At 41.2% G+C, this 27,500-nt stretch overlaps 1 protein-coding gene across 1 annotated transcript in view; it reads left to right on the top strand.

Moving 5' to 3' along the window:
• LOC308079980 (neural cell adhesion molecule 2-like) overlaps positions 1 to 27,500 on the top strand; it is a 195,602-nt gene that overhangs the window by 106,102 nt on the left and 62,000 nt on the right. The gene's annotated exons all lie outside the window — the stretch shown is intronic.

Genomic DNA, 27,500 nt, shown 5'->3' with positions numbered 1-27,500 from the left:
TTGCTTCATTAAGTGGTTTTCTCTTTTTGCAACTGAAGCACCAACTGAACATTAACAAACTGCACAGCATTTTGAAACTGTTGAAGTCTGATTGAAGATGGCAGTCTTAACTTCAGACATGGACAAAGCTCTATCAACCAAGTAGGCACACACACGCACACGCACGCACAAGCGCACACACACACACACACACACACACACACACACACACACACACACACACACACACACACACACACACACACACACACACAACCATGGTCCAGCTACAGTACAAGGCAGGGGGGCCAAAGTCCAACGGAGCATGCAGCCAGACGTGATTGGCTCAATGGCGCATGAAGTCCGAGGTGATTGGATCATCCATGCGCGAGGATCCGGTTACGACTGTCCAGCAGATGTACACACGCACACATGCGCGCACACACACACACACACACACACACACACACACACACACACACACACACACACACACACACATACACATACACACACCCACACCCACACCCACACACACACACACACACACACACACACACACACACACACACACTCATCACTGCTATGGTCACCATCAGTGAGCATGTGTTTGGTCCATATGCAGCAGCATGCTACAGTGCATCCTGGGAAAGGAACACAGAACCATCTCCCTCCATCCCTCTCTCCTTGTCCTCTTCTTCTGTCCCAATGCCAAGAAGCTATTAGCAGGAGCGCTATCAATCATAACACCTCTAAATTCCTCCTCTCCATCTCTGTCGCTCACACACACTCACACACACACACACACACACACACACACACACACACACACACACACACACACACACACACACACACACACACACACACACACACACACACACACACACACACACACACACACACATGCACGCACATACCAACAGATACCATCACTCATATGAACACGCTGTACAGTGGAAACATTGCACATTGCAACATTCATTCATTCTTACTAGCACAATGCTTGTTTGGAGGATGGTACAGTACATTGCTGTCCTGTGCCTTATATCTACACTCTACAGTATATATCTGGGTAATCTTACACACACCCCTTATGGGCAGACATGGTGCCACAATCTCCACTACACATTGCATAGCCTGCGTCCAAAATGCTAATTAACAGCTTAACTTTGGGGAAACAATTGGAAAAAAGTTAAATATCAGTCCCTGCAATGGTCAATGCCCTTGTGGAAGTTCAGATCAATTGACAAACCCGCCAGAAGATATTAATAGACCAAAGAAGAAAAATGCATAATAATGATAATAATAATAATACATACGATTTATATAGCACTGGTACTCAAAGCCACTTTACAGAAACAAGATAAAAACAACTATTATTATTATTATTATTATATTAGGAAGAACTACATAGTTAAAAAAGGTTAAAAAACTATAAAATAAAGGTAAACAAAAGGGGGGGATTGGGATTTTATGCAGGGAATGCGAGTCTGAAAAGGTGGGTTTTGAGTGTGGTTTTAAACGTGGTGAGGGTGGGGGGGCAGCTCTGATGTGAGCTGGGAGTGAGTTCCACAGTGTCGGCGCGGGGCCACCGAGAAGGCCCTGTCACCCCAGGTTAGTTTCTTTGTCCTGAGGGTGTCCAGAAGGTTGGCATCACCCGACCTGAGGGAGCGGGAGGGGACGTGCCGTTGGATGAGTTCAGAGTGGGAGGCCATGAGAACTTCCCACTAGTCTTAACATTTGTCGGACTATGGAGATGTCGGAACTAATGGGCAGCCACCACTGTAGCACAATGAGTGCTACTGGCTTAGGGTCTTGGTGACACAGTGATGTGTGATTAAAGCGTCTGTGCTTTATTGACTACAGGCATTTACATGAACAACAACTATGATTATATCGATGCACCACATATAGTCCAGCCTTGCTGGGTCTGCCGCTTGTCATGCATTAAAATCAATTTCCTTTATAAATGTGCATTCTTGACTTGAGGCCATCTCTCTCTCTCTGCTGGCAGTCTCTCTTTGCGTGCGTGCGTGCGTGCGTGCATTTGTGTGTGTGTGTGCCTGAGGCCTGGTACAGACAATTGGAAGCACCTGCTGATCAATTAAGCATGACACGTGAGTCACTTCCTTCCTGTGAGTCGCTCCCCTCATCTCTGCCCGCACCCCCCTACCACAGTAGGGGTTAACGTCTTAAAAAAGTCTCAGCTTTTGTCAGATGTAAGAAGCTCTATCGTCTATTCTCACTATTTTAGAACATTTTTTTAAGGTTATTAAGTTCTGAGTTATAGTACCACCTCCAGAGCAAAATTTGGTTCTGAGATCCTTATCTGAAACCAAGCGTATGGAAACAAATCCAAAGAGCCATTATTTCATATTGATTTACACCTTGATTGATTGGCTCATTTGGGCCACGGCCAGAGCCTTTGCTGGCGGTTCTGGACAACTGCCTATCCGATCGACTCGCCAGGCACGGCACTCTGTCGGGTCATCTGCAACGTGTGTGGCGAATTTGAAGTCGGTCGGTGGAACGGTTCTCGAGATACGTGGATTACAAACGTACACACATGCAGAGATTCCTTGCATTTATTGTAAGATTCATCAGTAATACAACATTGAATGCATTTTAGGGGAACAAGGTCGACAAGGATCTCCTTCTGGTGTTATGGCAATGGGCATCACTCACTCCACAGAAATAAACATGGCTTCATGAGCCAATCACAGACTAGTTCACTGTCTGATTATATTTAAGGGTGCATTAGTGATATTTTTTGGTTTAAACAAAAAGTGTTTTGTTAAAAAGTTAAAGCTTACATTCTGATAGTGATCATTGTAATAGTTTGTTTGTTCACACAGGTGTCTCCCCGTCTCTCCAGCTCTTAACAGAAAATTGATTTTCAGGTGGGTCACCAATTTTATAGTGCAGACCCACACATGCTTGTATGCAGGCAACCCACGTTCGAGCAGGTACACACGTGCACAGAGATACGCATGCACGCACGCACGCACGCACACCCCATGTTATCAGCAGATAACAAAGCCGTTAGATTAGATGTTTTGTGAGAATTCCTGCATTGGAACACGTTTTCAAATACTAATCGTAAAAATGAACACACAGCGTACTTTGTCCTCTAACCCTTTCTGTCCTCATCCAATCAGTGTGTTGTGTGTCAGAGCCTCCGTGGGGCGCTATTGTCTCCACGCCACCGCAGTGTCAGGCCAGGGGGAGAGTGCATTGTCCAGCCCGTCACTGTCGCAACAACAACAAACACTATTATCAACAACAATAACAACAACGCAACAATGACAACAACAGCGACGGGGAAATAGAAAGAAAAGCTCTGCAGCACCGAATGAAACTACGGGAGAGAGATGGGCACACTGCGTGTCCCAGTGAGGGATTCTATCTGTAGATGTGTCAGCCTGCCCTGCATGTCTGGCAGTCAGCTGACTCGACAGCAAGATGCATGACGAATGAAATGAACAATAAGGGTTAACACAGCATTCTCTGTTAAAGGTTCTATGACATTCACGTTTTTTTTTTTAAATGTTTTTTTGGGGGGTTTTATGACCTCAATTACACCCAAAAAAACTGAACTTTGAACATTCAGTGGATTTTCTGTGGTCTGGGGTTTTCTGAATAATTAGGCTGAAAAGTAATCTGAGACTGGCCCTTGGATAGTGAAGTCACAGGCCATTAATCCCGCCCACTCTCCTCCTCGCCCCTCCCCTCCCCTTTCCTTTCCTTTGGGGGGGGGGGGCGGAGCAGAGGTGATGATTGACAGGCAAAATCCCTCAACAGCGACACCCGCAGGCAAATATTTCTTTTTTCATTGCAGTTGAAAAGGCTTTAGAAATGTGAGAGAAAAACACCTGCAATGGCTCACTAGAGTGGAATATTCAGTTCAAACTTTTTATACACGTTTGAAGGACCATGACAAAGACTTTTAATGTGTTGTAAAACTGAATGTCATGAAACCTTTAAAGCACAAAACACTTAACCTGGCTCCGCCAGATACAAAAAGCATCACTTCCGAAATTCCGACTGGCTACGATTGGATTTCAAAGTTTGGGCCACATTTAGTGTGAAACGTTTCACGTACACTCCCAGTACGTCCCAGTATCTATCTATCTAAACAAATCGATTAACCACTTAGGCATTATTTTATTCTTCGTCGCACATGCAAAAATAGTGACAATAGCCAATCTACAAGCTCACAACGCCTTGCATTGCTAGTGAGCTTTAGATTGTCTATTTTCACAATTGTTAAAATTTTCAGAAAATATTTTGATACTCTTTGTACTCTTCTCTGCATTGTTCGGAGTGAGACAATCAGCAATATATGTTACACAGTCGCCTCTGCCAGACAACCATTATTATCATTCCACAGCCTTCAATGTCCAACATCATAGGAAGGAATGCGTCACTGCGGCAGCGTTTGTGCTCTATGAATATTTTATCTGTAGGGCAATGCATACAGTATGTTAGGCACCTTTGTCTATGTTGTTTTTTTTAAGTCGCAGTTCAGTTCTACTTAAAAGCCTAATAATGTATGCAGATGCACAGCTCACCAATCAGGGGGTGGAGGAGCAGGAGTGAGTTCCTCTTTTAAATATGTTCACTGCCATAGTGCACATGCACGCACACGCACGCGCACACACACACACACACACACACACACACACACACACACACACACACACACACACACAGACACAGACACAGACACACAGACACACAGACACAGACACAGACACAGACACAGACACATACACATACACATACACATACACATACACAACTACACACACACACACACACACACACACATACATTGTTGTTTTCACAAAAACAAAGTGAGCCGTGATCAAGGCATTTCCTTCATCTGTTGACATTTGACTATTTGCTAGGAACTTTTGGCAACTCTGGCAAATCTTTTGTTTACTTTCAAAGTGCCAGCAGCAGATTGGATAATAGCTTTGACATTTAAACAGTTTCCCATGGCAACAGAATCTCTTTAAGTGTCTAAGCTGAGATCTAAGCAATGAAAAGAACTCTCAAGCATCCTGTCAACATAAAGGTGGAATAATGCGTCCTAATCAGCATCCTACTCTATCTGTCAAGTTCCAATTTCCTCGCTCTTTGTTCGCCTCTCTAATTGATGAGACACGGTGGCATCTGAGGTGTCAACTTTACCGACAAGACCAAAATGGTGATGACGTCACTGCCGATACAGGAAGCTCAGCATTATTCCCCACAATGCCCCTTAGCTCTTCTAAATTCACTGTAAACCAAGCTGCTTTGTGGGGCTTATTAATCACAACCCTCATATCCAAAAAAAATCAATTTAGGCATTTAGCAGACACTCTTAATCCAGAGCGATTTACACAAGTAATAAATCAAATGCACAGAAATAGTCATCTAGGATCATAGATAAACCAAGAACCTATATCATCAGTCTAAACAACAAAAATAAATAATTTGTACATTGAAACTATACAAACTATAGGATGCCAGGTCAACAAATTAACCTGGCATCTGTTTACACATAACATGGTATATAAATTACATTTGAACATTTGCATAAGCCTGCAAGGTCGTCAGGCTAGGGCAAGTGTTACGGCAAGTGCTACGGGTTAAGGTGGAGTCTGAAGAGTTGAGTCATCAGATTACGGTGCAAGATTGGGAGTGAGTCTGCAGTTCTAACTGCAATTGGCAGTTCGTTCCACAGTTTGGGAGCCAGGAGGGAGAAGAGTCTGGGGCGTGTGGAGCGTTGTCCCGGTTGTTTTAGGGAAGGTTCTGACAGCTTCCCTGTGTTAGCTGATCTGAGTGAGCGGGAGGAGTTGTATGGGTGGATCAGGCTTTGAAGATATGGGGGTGCCATACCTTTGGTTGTTTTGTAGGCCAACATCAGTGTTTTGTACTCTCTGTGGGCAGTAACTGGAGCCAATGGAGGGAGCAGGAGAAGGGGGGTGACATGTGAATATTTTGGCTGGTTGAAGACCAAGTCTGCTGCGACATTCCAAACACACCTTGTGGTTGGTTTTCTCCTTATCCTTTGTCCTCCCACGCACGTTACTGTGAACCTTGTTGCTTTGGCCCCTGCCCCTGGACCCAGGAGAAAGTGAACCTGTGGAAACCAAGCCTACTGCCGCCAAATTAGTAAAATGTTCATCCAGAAACAGACTGTATCAAATTTGAGTGACTTACTATCGTAAACGATACAGAGCCACCTCCCTGACAATATCCCCGGGACAGTTTGTTTATTTTTGAACCACAATGATTGTACAGTATGAGACGATTCTAAGATGACCCAATGTTATTCTCCATAGATAAATTACTTTTGTGACCCAGGGGATGTACAAGTGACGTCAGGACTTTGGTACTCTTGGAGGTAGTGCTGTACCATCTATTGTAATCAAGTTGATAACCAAACCCGGAAGGAGGTTGTACTTCCGGGGGAGTATGCGCTGGGAGAGCAACTGTCATTGAAATTTGTGAGCACGGATTTGCAGTTCAGTAATTTCACTTTATGTTTGAAACAAGTGCCCCTGGACCCAGGAGCAGGTGAACCTGTGGACACTCGTCCACATGGTCATCAGTGGATTCACTGACATTACCCAAGTGCTTATAGAGATTGAAGGTGACATAATGTGACGAGCTGTCTAGCAGACACTGCTGCAGACAACACATAGAATAACAATGACGGTGACAGACAGTCAGCGGACATCTTGACCTTTGGAGGCAGCCTCATTAAATAAAGTAAAGTAAAGGAACAGCAGGTGTAGGGTGAACATTTTCAAAAACACAAGCCGGGACCCTTAATCACTTAAATGCAATTTCTAAAATAAACTCAAATCTACAGGCTTGTGACACATATGCTTGTAGATTGGCTATTTTATGCTATTGACAATTTCTTTGACTTACTAGTATTATTTTTTTCATCAGGGAGATAATTATGGTAGCAAATTAGCACACCTACTGTAGTGACTGCACCTTTCAACAGAACAGATCATGATAAACGTCTATGAAAGCACTCAAAACAAGTGTTATTATTGCAATTTTAGCGAACGTTGAAAACACACAAATCTTTAGTGTTTAGATATTTGTCACAAGGGACAATCCCGGCCAAACCGGGATGCCTTGTAGCATCACTCCAACATCACTCCATAAGTAAATGTAATTTGCTCTTGCCCGTTTTCAAGTTTAAACAGGTAAAAAGTACCCTTTACATTTCTTTACAAAAACAAGGAACAAGGCTTCATGATATCCTCAGAAACAGCTATTTTAACACAACAAAATGAATCACCACTATTTTAGTTAATTCTGATGGTCTCCAAAAAATTGTTGTGGTGTTAAGGGTCAAATTTGACCCGGAAGAGAAGTGTGGCTCAATTCCCCCCAAATTGTCAATATTCAATGTTTACATGTTTGAGAGTGAGAGAAACTTGGGTAACACTTTCTATGAAGGTCGCCTCTATAATGCTTTATAAGCTCATTTATAATGCATTATAATGCCCTTATAAGGCATTATAATGCTTGTTATAAATGTTTATAATCATGTATAATGACTTATAACCACGTTTATAACGTATTATAACTGCTGGTCATAATGCATTATTATGCTCAGTGGAACAGCACATTATAACTACCCTAACTTAGTCAGTTGTAAAGGCTCATAGAGAAGTGCTGTAATATGTCATAACGCATTATAACCAAATGTTTATAAAATGGAATAATGTCTTATAAACATCAATAATATGCTATAACATGACTTTGAGACCTTTAAGTAAAGTGGCCACATATTCACCCGTTATTAGACATTGTATCATACTATAATACCCTATAGCACGACACAGTGACCTTTAAGTAAAGTGGAAACATTCTTTAATGGTCATTAGCACTTGTATCATACTATAATACCCTATAGCATGACGTAGTGACCTTTAAGTAAAGTGACAACATTCTTTATAAGTCATTAGCATTTGTATCATATTATAATACTCTATAGCTTGATGTAGAGAGAAGGAATGAGTCCATATCAGTGTGTTTTGAGTTTGTTCATTTTACTGGACATTATGGAACTGCAACAAGACAGTTAAACACATAAACAATGAATTTAAGGCATGTTTCTTCATCACATTATCATAACAGGATGCATTGGCTTTCTTTTTGAGTGATAGCCATACTGTAACTGGACAGAATAATACATAACAAAAATAATATCACATTTAAACAAAAACATGTTTTTCAAAAATATAACATAAATACATGACACCAAATAGTTCTGTTGTTTCCAAAATAGTATTACTATTACAGTGGGGTAGAATTCATTAATTCATCACAACACAGTCACACAGTAGCAGCTTGGGGCCTCTGCAGTCACTACTTCAGTGCAAGTTAGCTTTAGCTGCTAAGTTAAGATGCTAAGCTAAGATGCTAAGCTAAGCTGCTCAGCATGGAGGACAATTGTAGTTACAAACATTGTGGAGACAAATGGCCAACTTTCCCACCATTAAAATACCCCCTCGTCATATGCTACTTTATGTGTCTAAGTTTAGTTTACCCACTTTATTTTTTTATCACCTACAACAAGAAGGTTAAACACAAACAATGAATTAAGGCACGTTTCTGTCCAGTCTTTATCACATTGCATAACAGGATGTTAATGTTATTGTCCTCTTTGACTGACATCATCCTGTAGCACTCACTGGAGTGTAATGCCCCCTTGTGGTGTGGTGGAGCTATTGATGTGTTGTAGCTATTCAAGTTCATAGTAGATGTCATGGTATTACAAGTTAAATAGTGTCAAAGAGAGAGTTCACGCTTAAGTGTATTTCTTTTCTGCCATATTGTTGTAATGTTAGTCTATTTACTTAATAGTCACTGTGTTCCATTCCTGCAAAAGACAACACATACAGAGCAATAGCTCCACCGTGCCACAAGGGGGCATTACACTCCAGTGAGCGCTACAGGATTCTGTCAGTCAAAGAGGACAATAACATAACATCCTGTTATGCAATGTGATGAAGACTGGACAGAAACGTGCCTTAATTCATTGTTTAATTATGTATTTAACTATCTTGTTGCAGGTGGAATATCATAAAGTGGGTAAACTTAGACACATAAAGTAGCATATGACCAGGGAGTATTTTGACGGTGGGAAAGTTGGCCATTTGTCTCCAAAATGTTTGCAACTACAATTGCCCTCCATGCTGAACAGCTTAGCTTAGCGTCTTAGCTTAGCATCTTAACTTAGCAGCTAAAGCTAACTTGCACTGAAGTAGTGACTGCAGAGGCCCCAAGCTGCTACTGTGTGACTGTGTTGTGATTAATTATGAATTCTACCCCACTGTAATAGTAATACTATTTTGGAAACAACAGAACTATTTGGTGTCATGTATTTATGTTATATTTTTGTAAAACATTTTTTTGTTTAAATGTGATATTATTTCTGTAATGTATTATTCTGTTTATGTCCAGTTACAGTATGGCTATCAATCAAAAAGAAAGCCAATGCATCCTGTTATGATAATGTGATGAAGAAACGTGCCTTAAATTCATTGTTTATGTGTTTAACTGTCTTGTTGCAGTTCCATAATGTCCAGTAAAATGAACAAACTCAAAACACACTGATATGGACTCATTTCTTCTCTCTACATCAAGCTATAGAGTATTATAATATGATACAAATGCTAATGACTTATAAAGAATGTTGTCACTTTACTTAAAGGTCACTATGTCATGCTATAGGGTATTATAGTATGATACAAGTGCTAATGACCATTAAAGAATGTTTTCACTTTACTTAAAGGTCACTACGTCGTGCTATAGGGTATTATAGTATGATACAAGTGCTAATAACCATTAAAGAATGTTTCCACTTTACTTAAAGGTCACTGTGTCGTGCTATAGGGTATTATAGTATGATACAATGTCTAATAACACGTGAATATGTGGCCACTTTACTTAAAGGTCTCAAAGTCATGTTATAGCATATTATTGATGTTTATAAGACATTATTCCATTTAATAAACATTTGGTTATAATGCGTTATGACACATTACAGCACTTCTCTATGCCTTTACAACTGATTAAGTTAGGGTAGTTATAATGTGCTGTTCCACTGAGCATAATAATGCATTATAAATGTGGTTATAAGTCGTTATACATGATTATAAACATTTATAACAAGCATTATAATGCCTTATGAGGGCATTATAATGCATTATAAATGAGCTTATAAAGCATTATAGAGGCGACCTTCATAGAAAGTGTTACCGAAACTTGTCCTCAATTAGCATTTGCTATTAGAGTAAAATAAAGTTTGGGTTTATGAAAAACAAATGACTTTTTACCTTCTATGGTATACGGGTCAATTTTGAACCTTAAAGGAGGAGTTCACCCAAAAAATGACTTATTTTCTATCAATTACACTCCCCATGAAGCCTTGATTTCATGGATTTATTTTTGTTTTTGTGGCATTCCTAAGACAATAATTTGATGACCGTGTGTATTTCCGGTAGGAGACACAAATAATCTACTTTGTGTCTCCTAGGTAGGAGACGGGAATCAAATTATTAGCTTAGGAATGCGACAAAAACAAAAAAGAATCCATGGATTCAAGGCTTCATAGGGTGTGCAATTGAAAGAAAATAAGTAATTTGTTGGGTGAACTCCTCCTTTAACACCACAGATGTGACTATTTTTAATAACATTAACAATTTTAAAGTTAAAAAACGAAAACAAGTATGTTCTAATACTAGTCTATTATAGCTAGATAACATCATTATCCATTGTCTTCATTATAGGAAATGTAATGAGTGAATTTTAACATTTTTATAATTGAAAATGAGATATATTGAAAGATGTAACCCTAACCCACAATAATATTTTAGTGTTTACATGGATATGAATGTATAACAAGTCAGCTATGAGGTGGGAGAAAAAGTATAGAGTACAGAGTATTTTGGGCTGAGTTAAATCACACCTAAAGTGTATGCAGGTTTCTAACACAATGCAAGGGTTAAGCAGTGATAATTTTGGCAACCGATGGACAGTTAGTTTTATTCAAATGATAATTCAACCTCAGCCAAAAGATGGAGGGTTGAGGATGACAAAAGAACGGGGTGAAAAAGGAGAAAGGGGGCTGGGGGTGTGGGTTAGAGTAAGGTTTATCTGGGCTAGCTGGCCTGCATTTTTAGTCCCCTGTTTGACCGGTGTCATGCCTCCACAGATCATTCTGTTACATAGGATTTAATTGAATGAGAAAATGTCCATTCAGCGTGTACAAAAAAATGAAGACAAGAGAATTGAAGGTTTAGTTAATGGCTTCAAATTGAGGGTGAAGGAGAGGAAAGGAGAATAGAAATTAGAGAGAGGGGGGAGATGAAATGGCAATCATAGAGAAGCTGCCACTGCCCGACAGTGACACATTCTTCCATTCTTCTTTTAACCTTTAAGGTTTGGCGCAGACAGAGCTCATCCTTTTGAATAGGTGCTAATGGGAATATCATTGAGCTTCTGATTTCAGCTTTTTATTGTGAGCTTGTCTCAATTATAATTGTATGATAATGATAGATATACTGTATTACTCTCTCCATACAGTAAGTTAATGTAAGATCTTTACTTTACATTACTCCCTTAAGCTTAAAAATCCTCCAATGTAAGTCAGCATTACAGTTCAAGTAATGCACAAATTGTACATTCATGAGCACAGTGGTAGATTGTCATTCCCACGTTGCCCTCCTAACGGTTAACCACTTAAACTCTATATTAAATTGAGTAGGGAAGACCAGGGACAAAAGTAACACTTTTTGTATTTGCCTTCATAATTCACAGACTACTTGAAATATCCTAGTCATCTTTTGCTATAAGAAACATATATATGTGCCCTAATTAATAATACAATTTTTAAGCTTTCACTAATAAGAACAAGACAAAAATATTAATTTGAATGCAATGAGTCACAGTGTTAGGATTGCCCCCGTGACGGGGGCAGTTGTAACAGTGGTTGGGGGCAATTGTAACACTGTAAAAATAAATCATATTAACACACTTTATCTCAAATAAAAGCACATCACTAAGTAATATGTATTTGTTATAATTTAACATTTTTCTTAAAAAAAAATTTATATACATAATTACAATTATTTTGTATTTTTATTCAAATTATTTATTTTTCAATTTAGTTTTTTCACATGTAGGCCTATGTCATTTTTTTTTTTTAAATGTATTTTTACTTTGAAATGTAGTGACACTTAGTGAAATATGTTCATTTACTAACATAAAAGTATGGAAATCCCAGACAAAAAATCTGCTTGCATTGAAAACACATTGCTACAATTGACCCCGGTCACTACGATGGGTCAACCATGATAAAATCCCATTTTCTAGCTAGAAACACCTATACTAGCATAGGCTGCTGATGTTAATTTGTGACCAATAACATAGAGATACAATTAATCTAAGTTTAAATCAGCTGACATATTTTCTTTAGACAGCAGAAGGAAAATACCGTACACTCAAAAATGTACGTTTACACCTCAAAATCAGTTTTTTTGTTGAAAACTTCTGCTGAGATGAAATTATCATTCTATCCTTCCATAGGCAGAGAGAGGACCCTACTGAGCATGTGCAAAATAAGTCTCACCCCTCTAGCTTGTTCCTAATTAGAATTATTGAGTGTGTTACTTTTGTCCCCTGTTACTTTTGTCCCCGGTCTCCACAAGGGTCTATATTACGCCCCCTTTTTTCCCCCCTTGACATATCTACCGAAAATAACCAATCTACAAGCTCCATAACACATTGCATTGCGACGCGTGATATTGACGGTATGAAATATACCAGCACTCAAAACCAGCGCATGGGGGCACCTGCTGGCCTAGCGATCCAGGCGCATACCACATACCACATACCACAGGCTCGAGGGTTTGAATCCCGATCCCGACGACCTTTGCTGTGTGTCTCTCCCTGTTTCCTGTCTAACTCCACTGTGTACTATTATTAAAGGCAGAAAAGCCCCCAAAATATCTTGAAAAAAACTAAAACGGTGCATGTTCTCACAGGAAGCCAAAATTAAATATATCATATATCAGAAACTTGCTTTTCATGCAAGTTGGAAAGAAGATTATCATGCTTGCCAATTAAACCCAAGATGGCAATGATGACATGTTTCATCACAGGGTAATTAGCAGGGAAACTGAAAGTACTAAAAGTAGGCAGTTCAAAGGCCAAACCCATGATGACCAATATATGTGTCAGGTTTGGAGGCAATTGGACAATATGGGTCAGCTGGGAGAAGCGACACTCACAAATGCACAAAATCCACGCTTTTCTGGTTGCAGTATTATAGGATTCTTGCCCCCCCAAACCTTTTGAAATTCAGTGCAGACAGGCTGAGAAGACGACCATCATCCCTGCTCCGCCCACCAAATCCCCGGAGACCGCCACCCCCGCTAGCCTGGCAGGAGGCAGTGACCTCTCTCTCTTTTGTGGTTGAATTAATCTGCAGGGTTGAGATAATGGCCATGTCAGAGCCACAGGCAGGACATGGCAGGGTAATAACCGGCTCAATGCCTCAGTGGCGTTTCAACCTCCCCACCCTCTGACAAACCACCTGGTTTTATTTTCATCTCCACGGGACGTAAACAGTAGCCTGCTGCTGAACACAGTGCTTTGGCTCCTTCTTTAAATGACCTCTGCCGAGGACCTGGTGTACTTGGAATCATTTATTTTTTAAATACTTTGATACGTTTTCTTATTGAGTTTTTCCACTGCATAAAACGTAACACTTCACAATATACTGTAGACAGCATAGAACTCGAAACATCATAGACAATTGAAATTGTACGTGTACATAGCCATACAGTTTATACTGTGTGTACTGTATGTGCACCCACTTATGCACAGAAAAAAATACAGAGACAGAGCAAGAACTCCATATAGAGCGAGAGTGAGAGTAAAAAGAGACACGATAAAGATTGAGAGAGAAGCGAGAGACAGAGAGCATGTATCAGGACAAATCATCCAGCCCTAATAGACCTACACCCTGTCCACATCACAGTCCATGTCCAGCTATTGTCTGGTCTCCCTTACAAAAAGCAATCAATCGCTTCCAACACAACACTGCAGCAAGGGTTCTTACTAGAACCAGACAATATGCCCATTCTTGTTCTCACCCCTGTTCTGGCCTCACTGCACTGCTATGGCTACCTGTGGCATTAAGAACTGATTCAAAAATAGTATTGGTTGTTTTTAAATCACAGAACGGCCTTGCACCTGCGTATATTTCTGACCTTAACCTTCTGACCCCCTATGCACCTCTCCCTACAGCCTTAGATCGGCAGGTCAGCTGTTACTCACAGTCCCCATGTCGAGGCTTGTAACATAAGGAGATAGAGCATTTGCTGTAAGGCAGGGGTCTTCAACAGGGGGTCCGGGACCCCTAGGGGGTCCTCAGAGTTACTACAGGGGGCCGCCAAATATTTGTGTGATATGAACTTTTTTTTTTTTTTTTTTACATTAACCACTTGAACCCTAGAATCCTTATTCTGAGGGGAACATTAGCCGAAAATAGCAGATCTACAAGCCCACAATGCCTCGCGCTGCGAGGCGTTGTGGCCTTGTAGAGCGGCTATTTTCGGCAAAGAGGTTTGATGTTCAAGTTTTCTAAGTATTGAGGGTTTAAGAGGTGAAACTGTCTGAAAATTAACATGAATCCAACTCAACACTACACAATGACAATGTGCTGTCAAACAAGTCTATGAAGCTGTCTATGAAATCTATGAAAAAAGTTTAATTTGCAACACAATTTTATACAATATGTAGTGGGGGTCCCTGCTTCATCTCTCTCTCAACTAAGGGGTCCTTGGCCTGAAACCCCTTGCTGCTCCACATTGTGGAATACACTTCCATTGGACGTAAGACAGGCCCCACTCTGTGTTTGTTGTGGTTTGTGTTGTGAAGCATTTTGCCAACTTGTTTATATAACCTTCAAGAATGAAACTAAGACATTTTGATGAAAATACCTTTCAGTCACCCGCTCAAACATAAAATGTTATGGCTTATATTTGCTCTTTATTGGTATGTCAATTGGTACATTGGTCTGATTGGGCTTTCCTGTTTAAAATATAACGCTCAAGAATTAAATCAAGTCTCATCACAAAAACTCAGTTTATGAACAGAGTTAAACCTAGTGATATTAACCACTTAAACCCCAGCATGCGTATTCTGGGTAAACTTTTGCAGAAAATAGTGGACCGGCAAGCAGCCAGGCCGAAAGGCATGGCCGAGACTATGTTTTGCACCCTGTCTGTCTGTCTGTCTGTCTGTCCGTCCGTCCGTCCGTCCGTCCGTCCGTCCGTGTGTCTGTCTGTGAACAGCTAGGGCCGAATTTTGCAAAACTCAGTTGTTGCTATTACTCCTACAGATTTTGTCCAAACATCACGCAAATCGGTACACAGTATCTCTATAGTCATGTGATCAACATGGATCTGTCCGATGTCCAACATTCTATCCTGATTGTCTAAGATTGGCTTCCAAAGTTTGCAGGATTGGTTCGTTTTGAACACAATACCTCAAATCATGGACGCAGCATGCAATTTACGTGAACTTTTGCACGCACATTCCCACTAGGCCGAGGAAGTAATGCCACCCTTTTGACATTGGCCTGATATAGCGCCACCAGTAGGTCTAATTTAGCAAAACACTTTTTTTGGAACAAAATGCCTCAAATCATGAATGCATTGTCCGATTGCCGTGAAAGGCCCAAGAAGAAATGGCACCCTTTTCACATTGGCCTACTATAGCGCCACCAGGAGGCCACAATAACCCACCTGACCTGGCGGAGACCTGTGCTCCGAGGAGCACTTTTTCTAGTTTGCCTCTCCTTTGCACTTCGCTGTTCATTCTGTGACTTGAACATGGCCTAATGTCCTTCAAACCACAGTACAGGTGTAGAGCAATATTTTTTATATGTTTGACATTACAAAGGTTGTGGTAATGACCCGTCATTAAATTTAATTAGCTTCTCTGTACTCTGAGAACAAGGCCAGACACTTGATGTGCCTTTATTACCATTATTTTTACCATTATTACCATAATCATTTGACAGGGACCTTTTCCCCTTGAGGGATGGTCTTATTAGTACCTGGACAAAGTGTCAATTCTCAGAGAATGAACGACACAACGGGACCATTAACAATGTCGGCTCTGGTCCCCTTATACAGTAGTAGTTTGTATTTCGCTGCTGTAGGGTATCTCCATATTTCAGCTTTTTGTTTGTTTTCTTAAATGAATGCGCTACACTTTGTTGTACACGGGTACTGAACATAGGAGATCTACAAGGTCACAATGCGACAGGTTTGTAGATCTGCTATTTTCACTATTTTGGAAACATTTTGAAAGTGAAAGTGGTTAGGTTGATCTGTGGGTTTCATTAATATGTATCCAGTGAAAAGTATTAACAAGAGCTTGTGACTAAATAATAACTTTTCATTTTTCCTGAAAGGTAATGGTTTAGGATATTCTTCTGCCTACACATACGTCATGTCCTAGTTTGAGCGAATAGGGGAAGGGGATCAACGTCACGTGATTCCCTTGTTTGACCCGGCAAAAACTTGGATGTGTGTCTCAAAGAATATTAGTTTAGAACATTTGGTGGTCCCGTTTTCATTTTTCACAAGATCGGTGGTTGTTCCTTTTATTGGTTGAATACTTTATTTAGAAGTTTGCAGAAAAAAGCACATGAAAGTACAGTTCAATACAAGGTCAGCTAATAGGAATAAAAAAAAAACAAGAAAGCCATTGGCTTGTTTCCATTGGGGTCCTTTGTACTGCAATGGCCAGCACTACAGTACTTCACCATTATGTACTTGTACATCTGCTATTTTTTTTTTAAGTGTTTTTTTTTTTACACCAATCTTCTCTTCTGGGGGTCCCTGACATAACACATTTTCAGATAGGGGGTCCGCGGCCAAATACAGTTTGGGGGTCCATGGCACGGAAAAGTGTGAGAACTACTGATTTAAAAGTCATTTGTAGAATCGGCCTAAAAAATGTAACCACTGCATTGATGAAATACTTTTCTACCATAGAGAGCCCAGTGTGTGTGTGTGTGTGTGTGTGTGTGTGTGTGTGTGTGTGTGTGTGTGTGTGTGTGTGTGTGTGTGTGTGTGTGTGTGTGTGTGTGTGTGTGTGTGTGTGCGCGCGTGCGTGTGCGCATGCGTGCATGCGTGCCCTGCCTGTGTACCGTGTTTGCAGGGAGAGATGTAATTTGTTCCTGAACACCACGGCCTGTCCTGAGAGAGAAGGAAGGAGCTGCATGTAGAAAATATTGAAAGAGGAAGGAGCCAAGAAATGTAGTCTCTCTCTCTCTCTGTGTGACATGTGTGAATGTATTATCGCCCAACCCGCTGCATCTCCACCACCACACCTCAGAGCTGCTGCTGCTGATGTTGTCGCCTCACACAGAAACCACACTCACTGATGTCACCCTATGCAGAAACAGGCTGTAGAAACAGGTTGTAGACCTGTCAAGACAGGAGGGAAGTTACAGGAGAGGGCAGAGAGAGTGTAACAAAGGAAAGTGTGAGATGGATTAAAACAGGAACTGAAGGCACAGAGAGGTCCAAGGTTGTTATTGTCACATGTACTTAAAGTAGACAGTACAGTACAGCATGTGTTAGCATTGCAGCCAGTGGAATTATTGTACCTTGAGCCACCTCAACAGTGTGACAACAATGAAAATGCATTAAGAAGGTTTAAAAATAGTCTTTATTTGTCATTGTATTAATGTATTTTTCCAGTGGTGGAAAAAGTACTCAAATGTTTTACTTAAGTAAAAGTATCGATACTGCAATGTAGAAGTACTCCGTTACAACTAAAAGTCTGGAATTCAAAATTTACTTGAGCAATACAAAAGTATTGGTGTCAAAATGTACTTAAATTACCAAAAGTAAAAGTACTAAATTGTTTGAAAATAGCAGACCTACAAGCTCACAACGCGCCGCGATGCGACGCGTTGTGAGCTTGTAGATCGGCTATTTTCAAATAGCCTAGGTATAAAATAGGGCAAGTAGAAGTGGAGTAGAAGCAAAAGTATAGACAATTGGAAATACTCCAGTAAAGTAAAAGTACCTACAAACTGTACGTAAGTACAGTAAATGTACTTACAGTAGTTACTTAACATAACAACTGCAATTTTCCCGCCCTCATGAAACATGTTGGCAATTTTTCATAGAATAAACTTTGTTTTAACTTCCTCTCCTCCACATGTTTTGAGTGCTCGGATCTCCTCTTCCATTTTAAGTCTACATTCCCGCTGATCCTAGAAGCACCTTACTTTTAAGACATTGTTCATAGCATCCGGTTGGCCTCTGTGTTTTTTCTCTACAATAAGCATGGAGCACTGCATATGAGCTGTGAACACATCAGCAGCCGGCTGTGAAAATAACTATTTTCATGTTTGAGCATAGTGATTTGTTCCTGTGTCAAATATGCTGGAATGGGGCTCTCAGTGAGTGTTCATGAATGTGTATGATGCTGCTAGTGTGCGTGCTGCTAGTGTGTGTGCGTGCGTGCGTGCGTGCGTGCAGGTGTGAGTGTGCGTGCACGTGGTAGTGATTGGATGTATTTCTGGTGGGCTGAAGGTTGCAGTTGCATGTCATGTCTCTTTGAAAGATCTTCCTTTAAAGGCAAATGAAGAACAATATCAGACACATCTCATAGCTTCAGAAGGAAGTCGCAGTGTGTTTATGCATGTGCACATACATATGCACAGTATGTGTTTGCATGCACTGTAGGCCTGTGTTTGCATGTACAGTATGTGTTTGCATGTACAGTATGCGTGCACTGTCTGGACTATGATGTGTTTACTCTACTTGGTGTGGTTTTGTGTAGGTGTCTGCTGTGTGTGTACATGGTGCAAACCTCTCTGCTACAGTATAGGTTACAGTCCTGTGCTTGCTGTCAGAGAGTGTAGTTGCGTAGTGCAGATTAGGGCTGAACGATTGGGGGAAAATATGGAATTGCGATTTTTATGACTTAAAGGGCAAGACCACTGTGGTAGAGGTTTGGGTTGTGTAGTTACCTTGCCATGATGTAACTCCAAAGGTGGACAAGAAATGAAAAATAATTGCTCCATTAATTAGAAATTGATCATTCAAAATATGCTCCCCATTGACTTACATTGTACACTGAAACAGCTTTCAAAGTCACTCTTTTAGCCCGTAAACGAACACAAACAAAGCTGATTCAGACAATATAGAACACCAAACCCAGTACTATTTGTTTTTTTAATAAAAATGTCAATTTCCTGATGATTTTACTATTTGAAGATCCGGATCCGGATCCGCCGACCCAGTCCGGGTTTTCTTTCTAAAAAATCAACAGGAAGTTAACATTTTTATTTAAAAAAAAAACAGTACTGGGTTTGATGATGTTCTATATTATTTGAATCAACTTTGTTTTAGTTTGTTTACATGCTAAACTGAGAGCGACTTTGAGAGCTGTTTTACTGTACAATGTAAGTCAATGGGGAGCATATCTTGAATGATCAATTTCTAATCAATGGAGCAATTATTTTTTATTTCTTGTCCACCTTTGGAGTTACATCATGGCAAGGTAACTACACAACCCAAACCTCTACCAAAGTGGTCTTGCCCTTTAAGGTCCTTACACACCGGGCCGATTTTTTCATGCGAATAATACATTTTTTTTTAAAACCTTATAAAGTCAATGGAAGCGTACATGGAGCGAAAAAGCGAAAAAGCGAAGCGAAAAAGCGTCTTTTAATTATTCGGTACGAGTCAGAATTTTGCGTACATTCGCATATTCGCCGGTGTGTAACCGCCTTTATTCTTTAGCTTTGTACCCCCTTTTTCTCCCCAATTTAGTTGTTATGCCAATTGATCCTCCCCACACACATTTCTGTGTTGTCATTGCTGTTGTATCCTACTGACTCACCTGCCAGTGAGGAGCCCCCACCGGCAGGACGTATAGGGCCTTCGTCCTACTCCTCCTGCCCAACACTCCCTGCTGACAGGTGCCACCCCAGCCCGTAGGATTACTTGCAGTGACTATTATCACCCTCCCCAAACACGGGCCAATAGTGTTGGCTTAGACGCTCGACAAAGCCGGAAGCACCGCGGTGGATTCGATCTTTTTTTAAACATTTAAACCCTCTATACTTACTAAAAACTAATACTTAGTTTGCTCCCTTTTCCCTTCTGCACCTAATCTCTTTGCTGAAAATAGTCAATCTACAAGCTCACAACGCGTTGCAAACGTGACTTGTTGTGAGCTTGTAGATCGGTTAATTTTCGGCAAATGTTCCCCCCAGAATAGGGACGCTGACGCTCAAGGAGTTAAGTCAAGCTTCAGTTCTGTCTGTGTACTGTTAACAGTACAACATTATAGATACTGTAGGACCATACTGGTGTTATTGCATGTTTAACCCATTGAATACAATTAGCAATTTTGCATACAGACCCTACCTTAATGAAATGAATGGAAAACAATGGCTTCTAGGAATGTCAATAGGACCGGAAATTGTCAGTAGCAATGTAGGGTGAAATTGATATTTAATTGTATTGTATTTATAGGGACAACATATTACCTAAAACACTAGAATACCTAGTTTAGAAGCCCCTTTTATCCAGTGGTTCTCAGCCTGTGGGTTCGGGACCCCCAGGGGGTCCTCAGATGATTTACTTAATGTGCAACATTGTTTTCTCACTCAACAGTATAAACAAACCAACATACAGTATAAGTGTATTAACAGAGTATCTGCACATTTCTATAATGTAATGACCTTTAAGATCTTTTAATACCTCTAAAATAAAATAAACAAATAGAAATAGGACCTTTACTGCATCAAAAGTAATCAACACACTATGCTATGAAAACTGGTCAAATATTGGCCAAATTGTCAAATTATATAAGAAAGAGGCAAAGACCGAGTCAAATTAAATGTAATGTCTTAACTCCTATCCAAGTGCTTGTCAAGGTGGGTGGTCCCCAGTTCAAATATGATTATTTTGGGGGGTTGCGGCCTGAAAAGGTTGAGAACCACAGATTTCTGCAACTAATTGAAGCCTCTGCGATTTGTAAAATGCAATATTCCGTATTGCGATTTCAAGCCCCCCTTTTTTTTGCCAAGGCTGCAGGCTGCACACATACAGAGAGAAGAGCACCACCTCCACAGAGCAGCTCAAGACAAGAGGCTTAAGAACAGAGGCAGAACTGATAAGACTGTTGCCAGGAGGAAGTCAGTCTGAGCTGTGAGGGAGAGAGGAAAGAGCTTGTTTCTCAGACACCTGAGCTGAGAGAGTACGTCAGGACAATTGGACATGGTTTAATGCAGTGGTTCTCAACCTTTTTTCCCTTGGAGCCCACAGCCTTCTTACATCTGTCAAAGTTACACGCATGCACACACGGACGCACGCACGCACGCACGCACGCACGCACGCACGCACGCACGCACGCACGCACGTACGTACGTACACAACACACACACGCACACACGCACATGCACACACAGTGTATACAGCGAATCGCACTTGCAGATCTTTTTTTTTACTTTTACAATTTTTGGGGGGAAACAAATATAATTGCATGTTTTTGACTATTTAGTGTGGTTGCCCTAACAGGGCAACCAGACTATTGTTCTAGGGATGCTATTTTCTTTCTAGATAAACAATACTTTGAACCGCATCTCCTCCCACAGTTTATTTTTCCCAATTTAGTGCCATATGTCAAAATGACCGGCTTCACCGGGAATCGTGTGCTTGTATTTTGCTAAGAGATTGGTTGCATAGTTTTATTGATATTGATTTATTAGTGCATTAAATTTCCCCATCCACTTTAATGGAAAAGTGAAAAAACTCAAATTCAAGTATTTTTTTCTCAGAAACCGTAAGAGCTAGAGTTACCAGATTTGGAGGGGAGGTTTATAATTAACTCCAAAATTATTAAAGAAAGAATTACACCAGTCGGCCTCATGGTGGCGCTATAACAGCCCCCTTTACGTTTTTGCCTATAACTCTTGAACCATAGGTCGTAAAATCAAAAAACCTTTTCCCCTGGATTCCTTGGGTCATGACGCATCTCCCCATATAGGCCACGCCCATTTGCGTCTGGATAGATTTTCCGCCATTTTGAATTTTCTTCAAAACACACTTTTTGCTCCTTTTCCTACATATTTTGTCCAAATCTCACACAAATCGGTACAGGTCATCTATGGACCCATGCAATAAACATATCCAAACGACATTTTGATAGTCTTTACCGTTCGTCCGTAATTGGCTTCCAAAGTTAGTGGGAGGGGCCCGTTTTACCAAAAATGCCAAAAATCACGAACAAAACGTCCAATCGATCCCAAATTTGAATCACATGTCGAGGGTGGTTTACTCAACGAATCCCCACAAGCATTTCCACTTTGACCCATAGGGGGCGCCACAACTGTGCAAAACGTAACCGTTTGATGCAAAAACATGATTTTTGGAGGGATCACTCCTCTCAAATTGAAAAGCAGGTGATCTCAGGAGTGATATGACGATGTCATTGGCCCGCTACCTTTGTGGGAGGGGCTTATTTATTTTAGTGGGAGGGGCCTATTTCTTCAAATCAAAACGCCATGTATCACGAACGCAGGATCCAATCAGCACCAAATTCTAATGGCGCAACCACACTTTGCAATTGCCCTGAATTGCGACGCGTCTAGTTATAAGATAATGACATGCCCAAAATAGGTAAGCATAAGCAAGGTGTGTGCAACATCATCTTTAAATATACTGGAATGTTGGCCAAGAAGTTGAAAAGAGTAAAAATCTGCATACCAGTATAATGCTCCCATAATTATGCAATTCTTTAATGGTAACATTTGGCCTCATACATACTTTCTTTCTTTTTATTTCCCCCCCCCCCCCCAAAAAAAATATGTTCACCTTTCACAAACTTGTGAAATGGGACATTCTGCACAATGAATACTTTTACTTTTGGTACTTAAAGTATAGTGCATACTGATACCATTACTTTTATTTGCAACTTCTACATTTGTAATTTCTACATTGTGGTGTTGCTACTTTTACTTAAAGGACGACTTCAGCCATTTTCAACCTGTAATGTAATGATTTTCTTTTATTTAATGCACATTCAAATATGGGTTTCTGTGTCCTCAGCCCTCATATGAGACACAGACCGAGTAGATTTTATGTTACCATATCATGAGCGTTAGTGAGGACCAATTATAGCCTACGAAGATTATTCTGATGCTAAGAAGGAACATGCATTTTGAACAGCACCTGTGCTCTCAGATAACCTTCCCTTGGTGAGACCGCTTTAAAACTCATCAATCTGTCTAAAATGTAGACTCTAAATCAGTCCAAATAAATCCCTCACATCTACAAAACTCAGCACTGTTCTTTCTACCTTTTTGCCAGGGAGATTGTTCATTCCTGTCTGGTTAATTACACCATAAACCAGCGGGCAAGCAATTAAACATGACTCATTTATTCCAAGTTAAGAAAGAGGCCCAATTTCTTTCCAATATGGCTGCTGTGCATAGAGCCTATTAGTGCAGCAATGGAGTTGTTTTGATTCGTTCTGGGAGAGGTAGAGGTTGCTTCAGTGAGCCAAAATGAATGGAGGGACACTGATTGGTAGAAATAGCCTCTCTGCCCATGCCCATGCTGGCAAATATTGTACTTTTACTCCACTACAATTATTTGAAAACTTTAGTTACTATTACTTTGCAGATCTAAATGATTAAGTTATAAAACATACATTAACAACTTTAGCCCTATTGTATACCTAGGCTATTTGAAATAGCAGTTCTATAAGCTCACAACGCGCCGCATCACTACACGTTGTGAGCTTGTAGATCTGCTATTGTCAAACATTTTAGTACTTTTATTTTTGGTACTTTAAGTGCATTTTGATACCAATACTTTTGTACTTTTACTCGAGTACATTTTGAATTCAGGACTTTTACTTGTAACAGAGTACTTCTACATTGCAGTATTAATACTTTTACTTAAGTAAAACATTTGAGTACTTTTTCCACCACTGGCTGTATCGTGATTATTGGCACTTCAGTGATGCTTGCGGAACTCGGCTCCGCCTCGTTCCTGACCGCATCACTGTCGTGTCAATAATCACGATAACGCACCCTCTCGTGTAATATTGCTTAAATAAAACATAAGTTTGTTGTATTTTGGTTGATAATCATGCACTGGCTATTAGGCGTGAGGAACTGTCCATTGTCCTGGAATTGTCACTCCCTCACTCCTGCTGCGGAGATGTACTGTAGATTTGTCATTTTATTTTCCTCTCTCCATGGAAGGTGGTGATTATTAAATGAATGTGATGCGATCACATGTGTTTTCTACATCGAATACTATGTGTGGATGACAACTTTCCTTAGGATTATTTAAGTGGCAGGTAAGCTAATAGGCTCGAGTTGTCTGCCAGTGCTTTGATTGATAGCATAATTTGATTGGCTTTGATTGGCTTCAATTTCTTTAAAAAATAAACGCTTAAGCCTACTGGAGCAGGCATAAAACGGTCTCTCCCCGTGTGTTTAGTATATATGTCACAGGGAGATTGGAGAACCACGAGATTGAAGACAGAGCGCTCGTTTTTAGGCACGGGACTTCGGGGCGAGGCGGGGCTTTGATGCGACGCGGACCTGTCTTTTGTTGTTCCCCCCCCACGTAGCAACCAGGAAGCTACGCTAGGGGAACGCTGAACACGCGTTCACACGTACACGTGATAATAGTTATTGTCCATGACGAAGGCGCGCCGACTCAGCAGAGCTTGAGGCCGAGGAGGCGCGCCCTCGCGCCTCCAGGCGCGAGTGCCCTCGCTGACCGGCCGATGCTCTGCTAGTCGAATCAGCGCCGTCCGAGTTGTGAACCGATAGGGACAGAATAGTTATTTTCATGGATCACTGTGTGTGTGTGTGTGTGTGTGTGTGTGTGTGTGTGTGTGTGTGTGTGTGTGTGTGTGTGTGTGTGTGTGTGTGTGTGTGTGTGTGTGTGTGTGTGTGTGTCAGGGAGAAACTAAAACAAAAGCCAGAACACAATAAAAGTATCTTAACAGTCCTGCTTTCAATAAACCAAATTGAAAGCATGACGTGTGCGTGCGCCTGTGTGTGTGTTTGTGTGTGTGGTCGCGGCCATATATGTTTGTGCACTTTAGTCGGGAAGCGTGGCTCGTGGCTCCTTCTAGTGTTGTTTCTAAATTGAAAGCATGAGCGCGTGCGCGTGTGTGTGTGTGTGTGTGTGTGTGTGTGTGTGTGTGTGTGGTCGTGGCCATATATGTTTGTGCACTTTAGTTGGGAAGCCTGGCTCGTGGCTCCCTCTAGCGGTGTTTCTACAGAATTGCTTGGGGGGGGGGGCGGTGAAAACGAGTGCTCCTTCTCCAATTTCCCTGGTTCTCCAATGTCCCTGTAACATATACAGTATATACCTGTCTCTCTCTTCACTCATGCTTCACTCTGTCTGTCTGTCTGTCTGTCTGTCTGTCTATCTGTCTGTCTGTCTGTCTGTCTGTCTGTCTGTCTGTCTGTATGTCTGTCTGTCTGTCTGTCTGTCTGTCTGTCTGTCTGTCTGTCTGTCTGTCTGTATCTGCTGATACAGGTTGTGTGAATAGAGTCTCTCTGTCGTTCCTGAACAAAGCAATGTCACTCTTAACAGCGGGTCCACTTGAACCTTTCGAAGCCAGTGGGAGACTTGTTCCTTTGTCCCTCACTGCAGGGAGTGCAGTACCACTAGAAGTGGCCGTGACAAAATGTTGCTTGATTGCTGCTTGACTATCTGGCAGGCTGCTCTCTTGCAGCTTTTTCTCATCAATTGTGTCAGATTGACACATCTGTGTGTGTGTGTGTGTGTGTGTGTGTGTGTGTTTGTGTGTGTGTGTGTGTGTGTGTGTGTGTGTGTGTGTGTGTGTGTGTGTGTGTTGTGTGTGTGTGTGTGTGTGTGTGTGTGTGTGTGTGTGTGTGTGTGTGTGTGTGTGTGTGTGTGTGTGTGTGTGTGCGCGCTGCGCGCGAGCGCTGGTTTCATTTGGAAAGTGTTGAAGAAAAAATAACAGTGCTATTGTTGCATAGAGTGAGTTGTTTCATGTTTCCGCTACTTTTGTTGCCGTTTGACTAGTGTTCAGTGTGCCTGCTGTCAGAGATGATTCATATCAGTGCTGTCGGGCAGAAAAAATCTCCAATCTTCCAAATTTGAAACTATAAGTAGAAAGTGGTTATGTGTGTCTGTGGGTTTTATAGATAGTCAAAGAAAAAATAACAAACATCCTCCATGTCTTGGTGCTGAGCCAAACTGTAAGAACAGAATCATGAAAATAAAGCGGAGGCTCGCAACTCACTTTTGAGTGCTCCAAGCTTTGTATTTGCGACAAACAGCAGATCTGCTGTTTGTCGCAAATAAACGTCTTGGCTTTATTGTCTCCGCCAGGCCAAAGGCATGGCGAGAGAGTATGTTTTACCCTCCGTCCGTCCGTGTGTCCGTGTGTGTGTCCGTCCGTCCTGTCCGTGTGTTACCAGCTAATCTCTGGCACCGTTGGCCCGGTCGCTGCGAAACTGTGCACACACACTCCCTGGATGCCAATTCAGAACCTCTGCCTAAAATTTTTCACATGGGCCTGTTATAGCGCCACCAGGAGGCCGATTTGTGCAAAACCCATTTTTTCCATTACTCCTACAGTTTTTAACCAAACCTCATGCAAATCGGTACACAGTATCTCTATAGTCATGTGATCAACCCTGATCTGTCCGATTTCCCATATTCCATCATCATTGGTTAAGGTTGCCATCCAAAGTTTGCAGGATTGGTCCGTTTTGAACAAAAAGCCTCAAACTATGCACACAGCTTGCCATTTCCGTGAATTTTCACACGCACATTCCCACTAGGCCGTGGAAAAAATGCCACCCGTTTCACATTGGCCTGTTATAGCGCCACCAGCAGGTCTAATTTAGCAAAACACATTTTTGGAACAAGCGGCCGCTTGGGAAACGGTTCCAGTTCGATCCCGTGCTCCCCCAGAGTTAGTGCCAAAGTGTCCTTGAGCAGGACACTGACTGAACCCCTAATTGCTCCCGGTGCCTGTGTGTGTGTGTGTGTGTGTGTGTGTGTGTGTGTGTGTGTGTGTGTGTGTGTGTGTGTGTGTGTGTGTGTGTGTGTGTGTGTGTGTGTGTGTGTGTGTGTGTGTGTGTGTGTGTGTGTGTGTGTGTGAATAAAGTACACTGTAAAGCGCCTTGGATAGAAGGTGCTATATAAATGCACCTTTATTTGTTTACCATTCATGTACAGTTACAGTAAGTAGCAATAAAAAAGACCAGAGAAAACATAGCAGCAGACTGTATGAGTCCCAGAATGCATGGAGAAATAAAACAAGCTGCACTTCTCTCATACAGGAGGTGACATTTCAGGTGTGACTACAATTATCAACTAATCATATCAACAAGAAATGATAAAAAAAAACGAATTTCCGTCTGTGGTAACATTTTCTTT

Source organism: Gymnoscopelus braueri, assembly GCF_963280865.1.
Source record: "Gymnoscopelus braueri genome assembly, chromosome: 23".
Lineage (NCBI taxonomy): Eukaryota > Metazoa > Chordata > Actinopteri > Myctophiformes > Myctophidae > Gymnoscopelus > Gymnoscopelus braueri.
Note: the sequence above shows the minus strand (reverse complement) of the source record. Positions and strands in the feature narration are given on the sequence as shown.